Source organism: Bombina bombina, chromosome 6 (genome assembly GCF_027579735.1).
Source record: "Bombina bombina isolate aBomBom1 chromosome 6, aBomBom1.pri, whole genome shotgun sequence".
NCBI classification, from domain to species: Eukaryota; Metazoa; Chordata; class Amphibia; order Anura; family Bombinatoridae; genus Bombina; species Bombina bombina.
In genome coordinates, this window is record NC_069504.1 from 340,298,971 (window position 1) to 340,313,669 (window position 14,699).

General features: G+C 33.9%; 1 long non-coding RNA gene across 1 annotated transcript in view; it reads left to right on the forward strand.

Annotated features, from left to right (window-relative positions):
* The first annotated feature begins 614 nt into the window (after window positions 1-614).
* LOC128665061 (uncharacterized) overlaps window positions 615-14,699 on the forward strand; it is a 44,408-nt gene continuing 30,323 nt past the window's right edge. The window contains exon 1 of the long non-coding RNA XR_008402984.1: window positions 615-682. This is a non-coding gene — a long non-coding RNA (uncharacterized LOC128665061). The remainder of the gene's footprint in view (window positions 683-14,699) is intronic.

Here is a 14,699-nt window from a genome sequence, read left to right on the forward strand (position 1 = left end):
CACAATTAAAACTAGACCTATGCCTAGGGCAGCAATTAATATTACATTTATTAATATTGAAAACATGTAATTATAATCCTAAATGTACTACTTTATGCAGAATCTAAACACATTAGAATTCAAAAGAGATAGTGCAAATCTTAAATGTAATACGTTAAAGTACAATATCTGAAGTAATATACAATACAAAGCACAAAGTGTAAATTTAACAAAACTCTTATGTTATGCTGTGCTATCTTGCCCAGGAATTGTCTTTCCTTTACATCCAAAATGTGGGAAACCCCCTTAGAGAAGTAGAGGGATCTAACAGTGCTGGAGAATCATTTTAGATCATCTTATCTGATTGGAGAGCTTTAGATCAGCAGGCATAAAGTAAAGGGAAGAATAATTACATCTCCCCTAGATGGGGGGATCAAGCTACAGTGCAAGTGGAGGTGTATATCAAATTGGTATTGGACATAATAACTGGGTGCAGGGTACACCCCATATGGCCTTAGTAGTATGCAGAGTTTTATTAGACAAAGCGGCAAAAACATACATACAAAAGATAAATAAAAATGATTTATTCCTAATTAATGAGATTTTATTTATAATTGTTATGATGTTTTGCAGCACCTTCATGAGATCTTTAATTGACCACTTGGACTTTAAAGCTCTGGAACTAAAATTGTACAAAGCAAAGGTAAGGTCATGTGAACTATTATTTATTTATGCATTAATACTGCAGTAAATGTGTAAATTAATCTGTGACTTAACAGCTTTTGTATTACAATAAATGGTTCTAATTTACACAGCAAAGAGCAATCTGAGAGCTATATACAGCAAACCAGTATATGGTTTAAAAGGGACGTGAAATTCAAATTAAACTTTCATGAATTAGATAGAGCATGTCATTTTAAAATACTTTTAGATTTTCTTCTATAATGAAATTTACTTGGTATCCTTTGTTGAAGAACACACCTAGGTAGGCTCGTGAGCAGAAATGCATCATTTTTATTGGCTTACCAGACGTTTTCTGCTAGGCCCTAATAGTGCATGTGATGCTCTGGAGCTAACTTTCACTACATGTTTAGACCTTCTTCCTTTTGCACTTTTATGTCCTTTTAATACTCATTTTATTGGCATAAATGTTTGATGTTAACAAATGACTAGCTTTGAAATGTTTTGCTTTTGTTGAGAAATCTTTAAATCTATAATAAAAACATGATGCTTTTAATATTGCTTTGATTGAGAGACATGTACTACAATAAATCTATCTGCAGATAAAATTTAAAGATTTACAAGGATTCTTCCTTGTAAATTGTCATATGGCATGGCCTACACTGAATCGTATGAACATTATCTTTAAAGAGTTCTGAAATCTAATTATATCACACATATCACATTGTACATAGTGTTCACATGTAAGGAATTCAATCTTCTTTTATAAGAAATCCTTCACTGATTTTGGACTAATTTCACTTGTATCAGAGTGCAAATATTTCCTCTTCAGACTATTTTCTTGCTTTATAAATGTTTTTATTTATTTTAAATTTCATTTTTTACTTTTAAAAAATCTTACTTTGCATTTGTGAAATGTGATTGCCAAAGTTTATCATCTGGGTGATGTATAGTGTATATATAAAGTTATTTCAAAATGGCATCTTTATTAGAGATGGGCAAATTTGTCGAAAGAACAATTCGATTGGTCGAACAAATAGTCATCTGAACGTTCATTTTGGACAAAAAGGACAAAAACTTGTTAAAATTCATTAAAAGAATGTTATGTCCGATTTCTGAATGTTACTTTTGTTTTCAAATGTTTAGATTGAATAGCCACAGTCAAAATTTTGAATGTAAATTTGATTTAACAAATTCTATTGAGAAGTTCAATAGTTCATGTAAAAGGGAATTTAGTAAATTGATACATAATATATTCAAATATACTGATTACATTTTTTCTAATTTAAATATTGCATGATTGGAATACTACATTTAAAGATAGCATTAGAAATACTATTACATGAATGTTAGAATATTGTACAAACATTCCAATTCTAAACGAATGAGTGGATGTTTTAAAATTAGTTTCATTTTTCAAATGTTACAAAACATTTGTCCATACCTATTCTTCATGTGTCCTTGGCCTTGAGTTGGAGAAAAACATAAGGCAAATATGAGCTAAAATTGTTGGGGTGAGTGTCTGCAGGGCATCAGACCTCAGACCTCCCATTGACTAGGGCGACCCAAAACGTAAATACAACACCAATATAGATATGGGAGTTGTTCGCATAAGCCAGTGAGCAATCTGTTCCTAGGAATGAGTTTTGCACAAACATGCACTGCCTATTAGTTTCAAAATCAGTTTACAAATTTTCTAATTAATCCTTTGCACACACAAAAACATAATTTTCACAATTAAATTGTGTTCTTTCATATGCACAGCAGTAATTGAGTTTAAGGTCCCCTTAAGTCATGACAAATTGTAGCATCAGCAGGTAGTTGTTTTAAAATCTCAAGTTGTGCATACAAACTTCCTATATAAATAGCACTGGCAAAACCGTGCTATGTAGCATATGAGACCGAAGAGCATTCCTGCCTAATATTATGCATGCTGTTCTCTGGCATATGCTTTTTGTCTTGGAATCATGCTGCTGTCACAATGAGAAGGGTGCTTGGCAGCCTTTAAACAGCTTTTTTTGTGTGTATGTGTGTGTATGTGTACTTTGTTGGGGGAAGGGAATGGGGACAGAGGCAGGAGACAAAAGCGGCATTTAAACTGATTTCCTTGGGGAGTTTTTCAAAGGCAAATTTAATTGTTTAAATTAAATTTGAGGCCCTGTCTCGCATCTTTACCTTGTCTTATTCCTCTAGCATGTTGTTCTGCAGACAAATTTTGCTCAGTTCTTATGTTTATAATGCTTAGGTAAGTAAAATGTGTGTTAGAATTCTTAAGAGTGTATATATATATATATATATATATATATATCTTTTAAATTCAATTTTAGATATAGAAAATAACACAAAATAACATGTTGGTTAAAAACAGCAGGCAATTAATGTTATCCACAATAATAAAACCGCTCATAAAGTTTACCTTAAAATTAAATTCACTAAAGGCAAAGGCGCATTATTTTTCTCCTCTTCTTTTGAACATTAATTGTTGTAATGCAATGATTAGTTCATTGAATTGCCAGTTGAACTGAGACTGATGTCACACATGTACACAAACACGCACGCAAGCACACATGCTTATATATATACAATTTTTTACTTATCCATTTCTTTCTTACTTATATATAAATAGTTTTCCGTATTGAAAAAAAGTTTTACAGTTAGTTGGTATTTAAAACAGAAGTTACATTTTCACTTACAATGAGATTGGTCTATGACAATAATGTAATGGAAAAGGAAATATCATATAACTATGTAAAACATATTATTTTAGTTTTGATAATTAAATTATCGCTAGACCCTTTTCTATGAAAGCCCATGCAGGGTGAACGGTGGATGTGACATCATCACACTGTGCATGATTACATTATGTGGGATAAGCAAGTATCAAGGGGTGGAGGCACTTCCTCACTGGTGTTGGGGGCATATTTATCAATGTGCGAGCGGACATGATGCGAAGTAGCGTATCATGTCCTCTGTACATCGATAAATGCTGACAGCATAGTATGACATAGAACTTCAGAGCTCTGGTTAACTGTTACTCTCAAATAAAAAGCGTCACAAAACATATTAAAAGTACAGTTACACTCATAATAACACTATCTAAAAAATTATTTTAAAAAAAGCAATAAAAAGTTATAAGGGCTCAAAGATATGAGGTCTGAGGTGTTTAGAAAAAAAAGGGCTTTATCATAGTGATACATGCATACACATGTCTAAATATGTAAATGTATATGTGTATATATATATATATATATATATAAATTGGTGTAAATGCACTCTTACCAACTCTTGCAATTTGTCAGGGTGCTATGAAAGTAATTGCAGAAATGTAGAAAAGAAGCACTCACTGAACTTATAGTTCTATACAGTATATACAGTATATATATATATATATATATATATATATTATATGGGTGTGTGTATATATATATATATATATATATATTTAAGCATATAAATTTGTATATATGTATTTACAGACATATATTAACATATAAACACATAAATACATACAGTATGTATACATATATAGACATATATAAGTGCTTTGGAGTCCTTTGCAGTTAAACATATTATGCTATGTCTATCTAGAACATTGGAATGGGAATTAATATTTCATATCGGGATAGACCCCTTGAGGTTTGAGCGACTTGGGTGTTAGTTTTTTTTCGCACCTTTCACGCTCTATTGAAGTCTATTGGAAAATAAAAATGTTTTACTCTTATAGGGATATTCCAGCCAAAATTGGAAAACACATGGGTGCATTTCAGTATTAAACAGAAGCAATTTTGTAATATACATGCATTAGCAAGAATGCTTCTAATAAAAGCTATAGCTGTTTCAAAAGTGTATTTAAGTATGCAACGTGCACTAGCATTTTAAACCCAGCACTTGTTTAGAGAGCCAAAGTGCTTGTACCATCTGGTAATGACTCAATTTGTTAATTGCTTACATAATACAAGTCCCACTGATGATCTGAGCAGCTGCAGTATTTAAAATGTGGGTGCAGTGAAAGTATCTAGCTATTCTTCACATGCACATGCAGAGAAAATTACTAACTAAAACAGTAATAATGTTTACTAGAAGCATTTTTGCCAATACATGTGTATTGCAAATATGTTTCTATTCAAAGATGTAATAAATCTATGTGCATTTAAATTTTGACTGGAATGTCCATTTAACTTGTAATACAAACAATAGCCAACGTGCGCAAAAAGCCGAAATCGAGTGCAGTTAGTGCGCATGCAGGAGCAATAAATAGAGCTCCACTCATATTCTAGCCCTTAGTAAGCCGCATTATTAATTATTTTTTTTTACTTTTCTATTAGCATGCTGAAATAGTACTAAAAAATGAAACCCTAAAGAGGTCTTCTAGGTTAGTGAATATGTGGTTTTGCTTGTGTTGGATATTCTAATGCAAAATGGCACACTCATGAGTTTCTCAGGCGTTCAATTTCACTTCTATTATCTAAATTTCTAAATTACAGTCTTTTTCATATGCACACTTTCTGAGGCACCAGCTCCTACTGAGCATGTGCAAGGGTTCACAATATATATGTATATGCATTTGGTGATTGGCTAAAGGCTGCAATAGGGAAAAGGTAAATGGAACTAACTCTGATATTTGTTGTCCCAAGGGTAGAGTTAGGGTAGGCATTTAGAGCATAACTAGGCAGGAGGGGACAGCGTCAAGATGGGGCAATTTTCACTCTCCTCCTCAACCCAAAACAGCCCAATAGAGATGCTTATTTGTAAATTATTTGTAAATAACGTGCTGATTTTCAGACTCCTTTTTTTTTTTTTTTTTTTTTTTTTTTAAATTCTTGTATTAAACCAGTTCACAGAACATAAGGGAGAAAATTACATACACTTCATGCCCTTAAAACAGGTGACATGTTTATACAAGAACAGTAGATAAATACATAAACCACAGAAAAATAAGTGTAGACCACATGTCTTTCAATAATTTGGCCAAACTGAAATTCACAGAGGTTACCCTGATTTTAAAGTTTCCCAAACCAGTACAGGGCAATTTCTGTTTATTGTACCCCTATATCTATTGACACTTATAAAAAAACAAAAACTATCAAGCCTGTAAACCATACAATTTTTCCTCCCCCCCAAAAACGTAAAATAAACATACAACAAACAGAAAAAAAAAAAAAAAGAATTATAACCATAAATGAGTCACTCCATCCCTCTATAACATTACTAGCTTTAACACAGTCTTCAAATTACTGTGCTACTAATAAAGTGGGTATCCAAGAAAGAGGAAACAGCCTCGTTTTAGCTGCTGATATAAATGGTTTGGTGTTGAATAATGGAGATAATTGTTTTTGAATCACCAATGTTTGTGCTTTGATCAATGGTAGCCATTTGTCCAAGAATTCCTGCGTCTTATTATCATTTTATAAATTAATGTTCTGTATCTTGAAGTAATATGTTGTAGCAGGGTACTTATAAAATTAGAAAACCTAGGTGGAGATGTATCCTTCCACTTCTTCAATATCAAGTATCGCATTATCATTATCAGCGTACAATAGCTATTGTAGTAATTTGGTCTAATGATTGGCGAGTCCGACAAGAAAAAAATATATCTACCATTAATCTTGAAATGATCAGAGAAAAGTTTGTTGTACCAAAAAGCTAATTGGACCATAATTGTGATATTTTTGGACATTTCCAAAATACATGTAGAATATCTGCTTTGTCTAGATGGCATTTAGAACAGTAAAAATCATTTTTAGGAAAGAATTTTGCCAATTTAGAGGGAGAGAAATAAACATTATGAGGCCCATTTATCAGGCTCCGAATGGAGCTTGAGGGCCCGTGTTTCTGGCGAGTCTTCAGACTCGCCAGAAACAGCAGTTGTGAAACAGCGGTCTAAAGACCGCTGTTTCATAACCCTGTCCGCCTGCTGTGATAAGGCGGACAGAGATTGCCACAATTCAACCCGATCGAGTTGATTGACACCCCCCATTGGACACGAGTCTGCAGGGGGCGGCGTTGCACCAGCAGCTCACAAGAGCTGCTGGTGCAATGCTGAATACGGAGAGCATATTGCTCTCCGCATTCAGCGATGTCTGTCGAACCTGATCCGCACTGTCGAATCAGGTCCGACAGACATTTGATAAATAGGCCTCTATAAATCAGTTTGACATGTGATTCTTGGAATATAGAAATGAACTAGGGAGCGCTCCAACAAGGGAGCTAAAGTGTATATATAATGGATATACAAAAAATGTCAAAAGAACAAAAAATAATGACTAGCAAATTAAAACTAAATGTGGCCAATGTAGAAAATAAACTGCAATGGCTAGGTTGCTAGAAAAAACATACCTATTATCTCTTCAATATAACAGAATGTAGAAAATTAACCGCAATGGCTAGATAGCTAGATAAAATACACTTAATTATCTACTCTTTGTAACAGAATGGTGCGGGTTACAATATTTGTATAATAATTTAATACATCATTTTTTATTTAAAACAAAATCCCCAAAAAATAATATGCAAGTGATATTGAATATCGGAATACAATACAAATAACAAAAATAAAATAAAGTACAATTGATGTGAGTGAACACTTTGATATAAAAAGACAGAATTGACTAAAAAGGGACAATAATATAGTTCATAACCAGTACTTAGTCCCAAAGGAGATCCTTTTAAAGAAACAGAGTGGAATGTCCCATTCACTGTCTGCTTTAGGTAGACGTATATAGCGTAAGTGTCCTCCTACGTATAAAGAGGGGAATTTCTTTTAATGTAATATCACAAAACACAGGCGAAAAAAACCAATCCATACTCACAGTAAAGACTGCTGAAGTTAGTGTTTGGGCGCACTGTCAGATCCGTCCCTGTGTCAAGCTATGTGTCCACTGTATAAAACGTTTTTCGTTGGATCTCCGTATTCTTAAGATGTGTAGTAAAGTTCTACAAATATAACAAGCGACAGACCTAATGGCTGCAGATGTAAACGCTGACTGATAATGAAATGTCCAACGGATCTAAATCGTCAGTTGTGCCGTAGCACCATTAAACCTGCACCACTACCCAGAGTCGTGTCAGCCAATCAATCAAATATCAGGTGTGCTCCACTGTGGGGTCACGTGAGCAACACGTTTCAAAATTAGTTTCTTTGTCAAGCTCAAGATGATTAGTGAGATCCTTATTACTAGTTGGAGTTTGTGTTAATAGTTAATTTTGGCGCTGGTCACTCTTTTGACTTTTTTGACATGTGATTCTTTCCAACCAATGGCATTTGTAAGCTTTTATATTAACATACAACTATGTCTAATATTTATAGAGTCTACTGCTGGAAAGTGCAATGCCCAAAACACTTGAATTTTATTTAAATATAACTGACCCTGTTTGGAAAGCAAAATATCATATAGTAACGATATAGAACATTTGCCTACAGAAAATTTCCTGATAGATTGATCTCGGACCATAGACACAGTAGCTCAATTTTTCAACTTTTAGAATTAATAAAATGATGTATCTGAAAATATGCAAACAGATCATTCCTGAGTATTTGGAACATGCGAATAAAGTTATTAAAGGAAAGTAAATGTCCGGTAGAAGAGAACAATTGATGCAGGTATATCAACCCCTTTTGAGACCATGATTTAAAAACTGCTTGTTGAATTCCTGGTATAAATTCTGGATTCCCACATATTGGAAGAAGGGAAGAGCATTTAAAATCTATTCCTAGATTGAAACAAATATTTTGCCATGCAATGATAACATTCTTAAAGGTAATTAAATTTGTTAAAATACTAGGGAGATTCCCTATTGGACAATGCAAAATCGCCTTAAGAGAAAATGGTGAGATTATTTCTGTTTCAAGTTCAATAGAGGTGAATTTACATAGGTTTGTTAGCCAGTCCATTGTGGTCCTTGCTAACGTTACAATATTGTACAGTTTAATATCTGGAAACCCCAGCCCAGCATTCTCTTTTTTTTTTAGTACATTTGCTATTGATATGCAGGCTTTTTGCTTTTTCCATAGAAATTGTGAGCATATTGAATAGAATTTATTTATTTGCTGTTTGAAAATAAAAAGTGGTAAATTCTGTAACAAATACAGAATTCGAGGAAATATAATTGTTTTGATCACTGTAATTCTGGCTGACAGAGAAATGGGAAGATCCATCCAGTTTTTAAGATCTGAAATAGATTTACTAAAAACCTGCGGAAAATCCATCTCATACCAGAATTTCGGATTTTTATGGAGTTGTATCCCCAAATATTTTATATAATCTGTTGTTTTAAAAGGATGATGTATATAGCTATCTAACTTCTTCATGATCCACATTAATTCGCTTTTTCCCAGGTAAAGATAGTGAGCATATCTAATAATAAAGGTATAGATTTTTTTGAATTTTCCCAAAAAAATAGCAAGTCGTCAGCATACAATAGTATTTTAATCTTCTCAGTACCAAATTTCATCCCTATCAATTCAGACCGAAGCCATATAGCGAAGGATTCTATAGATATATTGAACAATAACGGAGAGAGGGGGCATCCTTGATGGGTCCCACGACCTAATAAAATTCTAGCTGAGGGGTTACCATTAATCAATAGATAGGAATAGGGATTTGTATATAATTTCCGAATAAAACCTGCGAAGTTACCGGTGAATCCAAACTGGAGTAATGAATCTAGAAGATGATTCCAAGAAATGGAATCAAAAGCTTTCTTTGCATTTAATGACAGCAGAGCCAGAGCTGTGTCAAACAACTTCTTTTTATTGGATTTTTTAGGTAATTGTTGGGGGATCATATTCCAAAAATAATCCAAAATGACTTCCACTTTACGCAAGTTTAAAGACATATTCCTTCTCTGTATAAAGCCAGTTTGGTCTGGATGTATTATTTTATACAGAAATTTGTTTAACCTGTTCGCCAAGATAGACGTGAGAATTTTATAATCAGCATTTAAAACAGAGATTGGCCTATAGGATGCTGGCTCTTCTGCATCCTTGCCTTTTTAATGCATAAGAGTAATAACAGCTGCTGAAAAATAGCTTGATATTGGCATATTGGTAATATAATACGCATTAAAGAGTTTAGTGAGTGTATATTTAATATCTTCTACTAAGATTTTATAAAACTCTGCCGGAAGCCAATCTGGGCCCGCTGCCTTATTCAGTTTGGATTCACCGATAGCCTCACATATCTCATCTACTGAGAATGGTTTATTGATCAATTCAAGATAATTTTGTGTAACCTTGGGAGGTGACATTTTGGACCAAAAAATAATTCTTATTTTCAGACTCCTAACCAAGCCCCAAAGTTTTCAATGTATATTGATATTTTCATTCTGATTTTCAGACTCCTAAGCAATCCCCAAAGTTTTAGATGTATATTGATGTCTACAGATTCCTGTTTGTCTAATGAGCTTTTTATATGCAGAAGTGAAGGGGGGTCTGATATTCATGTTTTCTCTGTCCATTTCAGTGGGTGTCCGAGCCTAACCTCATCAATAGTGCTAAATTGGGAGCTTCTAAGTAAGTTTTTAAAAGGTTTTATACTGGATTTTTAGATCAGTATCTGTGCATATTCTTCTTTATAGTAGTGTCTATTACATGCAGTTATATGAAAATTGGTGTATACTGTCCCTTTAATTGCAAGATAAATAAAAAAGGTAGATATCTTCTCAGAAATTCAGGGAGCTATTCAAATAGGGATATGACTGATTGTAATAGTTTGGGATATGTTCAGGCTGTTTTAAAAATTTAAAAAATTGGCAAAAAATTATATGATTTATTTATGTCTGAAGCCTGGAATCCATTTATACATTATTTTGTTTGTGTCTTTGTGATGTATACTCATTATCTGAATTAGTTAAATTATTAGCTGTTATCAAGAACATTGATGACCTTTTTAGATAATCCTGAGTGGATTATATCTCAAAACCACGGGCTCTTTCATTACTATACATAATATCTCTATTAGAGAACAGGTGTCTTGCACAAACATGGACCAAACAGGAACAGCTTGATGCCTGTCGTAGCCATTTACTGTGCAGTTAACAGGATTATATAAATATGCTATGTTATATAAACAAGTAATAACTAAGCAAATATACTAAGGCAGATAAATCTTTGCTATTTTACTGAATAGAAAAGAAGAGTAAACAATTTTTTTATCTGTGCATATCATCTAGAAGTATGTTTATAACCCCTAATTTGAGAAACAATTTGCTTATTATTCCATTCCAACCCATTAGAACAGTCACTATTTGAATTGGTAAAACTTCTCAAGTTGTTTATACACCAGTCCTATACTGTCCTAACTGCTTTATTATGAAATAAAAATTAATCAGTATTAGAGATTATTAACCCTGGAAACACCAGTTGTCACAGAGATCGTACCTGATTTGTTAGGGTAACAGGATGTTTCCCATCATTTACCAAGAGATTACTCCTAGATGTCCAAGTGGGGCATGAGCCTCACATGATAAATACATTTACTTATACCTCTCAACCAAATTTATGTGAGATAAGTAGCATAGGAACCCAGGCAAGTAATCCTGAGTATCCATAATTACCTAATTTTGATTTTTCTTTAGGGACCAGCTAATAACACAGAGAGGGATGCATTTCGTAAGACTGTGAGACTTTGGTTAAACAATATTTTTTGGTGAACTCATAAGGGATGCATGGTAGATACTCCTGTTTTCCATAAGTTCCCATAGTTGTATTTGTTTACCACTGCTCCTGTTAATTCATTTTGCCATCCAGATTGGCATGTCTGAGTGATCTCATAAGCTTAGTGAACTCATACATTTGTAACATATGTGCATGATTAAAACACATTCATATATAGAAGTAGGCTCCTGGGCCTTACAAGTTTACTTCTACTGGTGTTTGCGTGCGAGCAGAAGAATATATATAATATATATAAGAGAAATATTTATATGATGATTTATGTGATAATAGGGAACACCAAACACACAGAAGCAACCAACTCGAGAAAATAAAATCATCTAAAATTGTTACAATTATTGACCGTAAGTACTTACAGAAGCACTTCGTCAAATCTAATCATTGCAGATTTTTTGTGCAAGACAGCTTCATATTTTGCATTCTTTTCTGCCTTACCAACAGAAGCAAAAGAAAACAAAAATGAGATCAAACTAGTATATAACAACCAATAAGAACACAATCATCCACTTTTTGTTGCCTCATTCCCATTATTAATATCCGTGATCTTTTTCTTAATCTGTTTTTTTAATGTACATTTAAACAATAACAGTTTAATGTCAGCTTCCCATTCTGTTAACTCTTAGGTTTCCGCTAGATATTTTATTTTCAATTATATATTTTTGTTAAGTGCTTTTGTAACCTGCTCTATTTGTTTTACAGTGTCTGCTGATTAAGACCTATCATGCTTTTCTTTTCAACAGCAGAATCTCAGCTGCCCTTTACAATGACTTGCTGTGAGCTTTTTTCCCCTGGTCTTACTGTCTGTGATTGTCTGACAAACTACATTGTTGCTCTAGTAAAGTTATAGTGATGTAGGTGAGCTCCCACTTTCCAAGCTGGGACATCATATTGAAACCAGTACAGAGAACCTTAAAGGGACACTGAACCCAAATTTTTACTTTCGTGATTCAGATAGAGCAAGCAACTTTCTAATTTACTCCTATTATCAAATTTTCTTTATTCTCTTGGTATCTTTATTTGAAATGCAAGAATGTAAGTTTAGATTCCGGCACATTTTTAGTGAACAACCTGGGTTGTCCTTGCTGATTGGTGGATAAATTAAACCACCAATAAAAAAAATGCTGTCCAGAGTTCTGAACAAAAAAAAAGCGTAGATGCCTTCGTTTTCAAATAAAGATAACAAGAGAACGAAGACAAATTGATAATAGGAGTAAATTAGAAAGTTGCTTAAAATTGCATGTTCTATCTGAATCACGAAAGAAAAAATTTGGGTTCAGTGTCCCTTTTTTTTTTTTTAAATATATTTTTTATTGAGATGTTAGAGAATTACAGTACAAAACTTTTGTCCGGTTACAATAACAGTGAATGTACATGGGATATGCAGGTTGATATAATCCAAGATAAGCCATACAATAAACTTGTGCCCCTTATGAGAGGTACGTTTGTGATGATGCCTTTTAAGGGAATAGACAAAAATATTGAAGAATAAGCACCTGATTGAAACATCTCTATATATGAGGAACTATGACTATGTATTAGGATATGAGTAAACATTTTCAATTACAGAGCTACTAAAAGCATACCCATTGATCAACTAGTGAATAAGTAAGTGGACTGAACTTCAAGGAATCTCTTTTTTATGATAGGGTCAGGATTTAGCATGTAATAGTAAATAAAGTAAATGAAGAGTTGGGGAGATATCAGCAGACAAAAGCTGCTCGAGAGTTAAAAGGAAGAGGGGAAGGGGGGGCGTGGTCCGGGGTTGTTAAAGTTAATGTTATACAGTGGCTTATGGATATGTAGTTTCCTCTTGGTGACAATATACAGCCAGTGACATGCATACCTTATAAAGCTAAAACACGTTTGAGCGACATAACATGAGGAACCCTAGACCAAAAAAAAATATACAACATTATATTCTGTTACCTAAAATATGGGTTATGTATCATTAATACATAGGTACATGAATAATTGCCTAGAAAATATTAACAGTAAGCTCCTTTATAAAGTGTGGTAAACACATAGTACAATAGCCCGATATCTAACTCTTAACAAGCCTGTACAGTGATGTCACTAAGTTAGCGAGTAAGCAGGCATAACTAAAACCCCAGTTATTCCAGTATATGTTCCTCGAGTAATTAGAGGACTCCTCTTGGACATAGTTAAGCTATGAGTATGGGCAAAAGGCCCTGATATAGTAGTATAATTAAATAGTGTGTTGAAGGGGTATAGGTATCTGTTAATTATAGGTTTACTTACTCCCAAGGTGAAGTGTAAGTTTGAATGCCACTGAAGTTTATTACAATTATGCAGAAGTATCTAATGGCTATCATTAAAAAAAAAAGCGAGCCTCTAAAATAGTTATCCCTTCAGTTGTTGACATATTTAATGTGAGTAATTATAATTACATGGTGCAGTTTGTCTGTGCCAAGGGTCTAGGACTAGCCAAGAGCTAAATGGATAGTCCACAGATGTAATTAGGCAGAGTAAAAATAAAGGAAAACCAGTGGCAAATGTATATATGTACAATATCAGGAGTTACATGGAGCTAGAATCTAACTGTAAGTACCATTCAGTGTAGATAAAGCATACTCAGTTATAGAAAGCAAAATAGAAGGGTCAGGAGTTCAAACATAAGACTCTAACAGTATAACCAAAAAGCAACACAGAAATATAAAACATTTGGAGAACTGTGGATTACTAATATCCTTCAGGTGCAGACTAAGTAATGTAAGTAACATATATAGTCCAGACTCTTATATAGGCCACCAGAGTTTGCATGTCCCTTATAAAACAGAGCTTACATAATGTCTATGTAGATTCAGATGGGAACAGAATCTAAAAGTAGCGCTTTAGTAACAGGCCCTCATTATGGATCCTATAGGAGTCAGTCATATGGCCAGGCAAAGGAATACTTAGGGGCAGACCGTGGACATGCAAGAAATAAAATTAGCGTTTGGTATAAGTTTAACCCACTCCAGACCTGGATTTCCATTCACTTCCGAGAGATTGTAGCGGCCAGTGCAAGGGTTTGTAAGCATATTTAAGCCGCTTGGATATTAGGGGAGTAAATGTGCAGCTACAGCTACGATCTTTTAGTAACCTTAGTGGCGGTGTCTCAGAAAAAGTGTAGCTACCCTCTAAGTTGATATCCATGTCTTCTGCTCCATGTTGTGAGCAACTTCCCCCTTGACCTCTCTCCTGCTTCTTAAAGTTAGCTGCGCTCAGTTCGTCATGCTCCTTTATGGATATGCAGGGAACTGTGTTCTCACACGTGGCGTGGCTGAGTTTTTCTATACCGCCGTCTTCTTGTGATGACTGACTTCGCACCTCTAGCTGATCTAGAGCCTCCATAGGGACAGAGTGT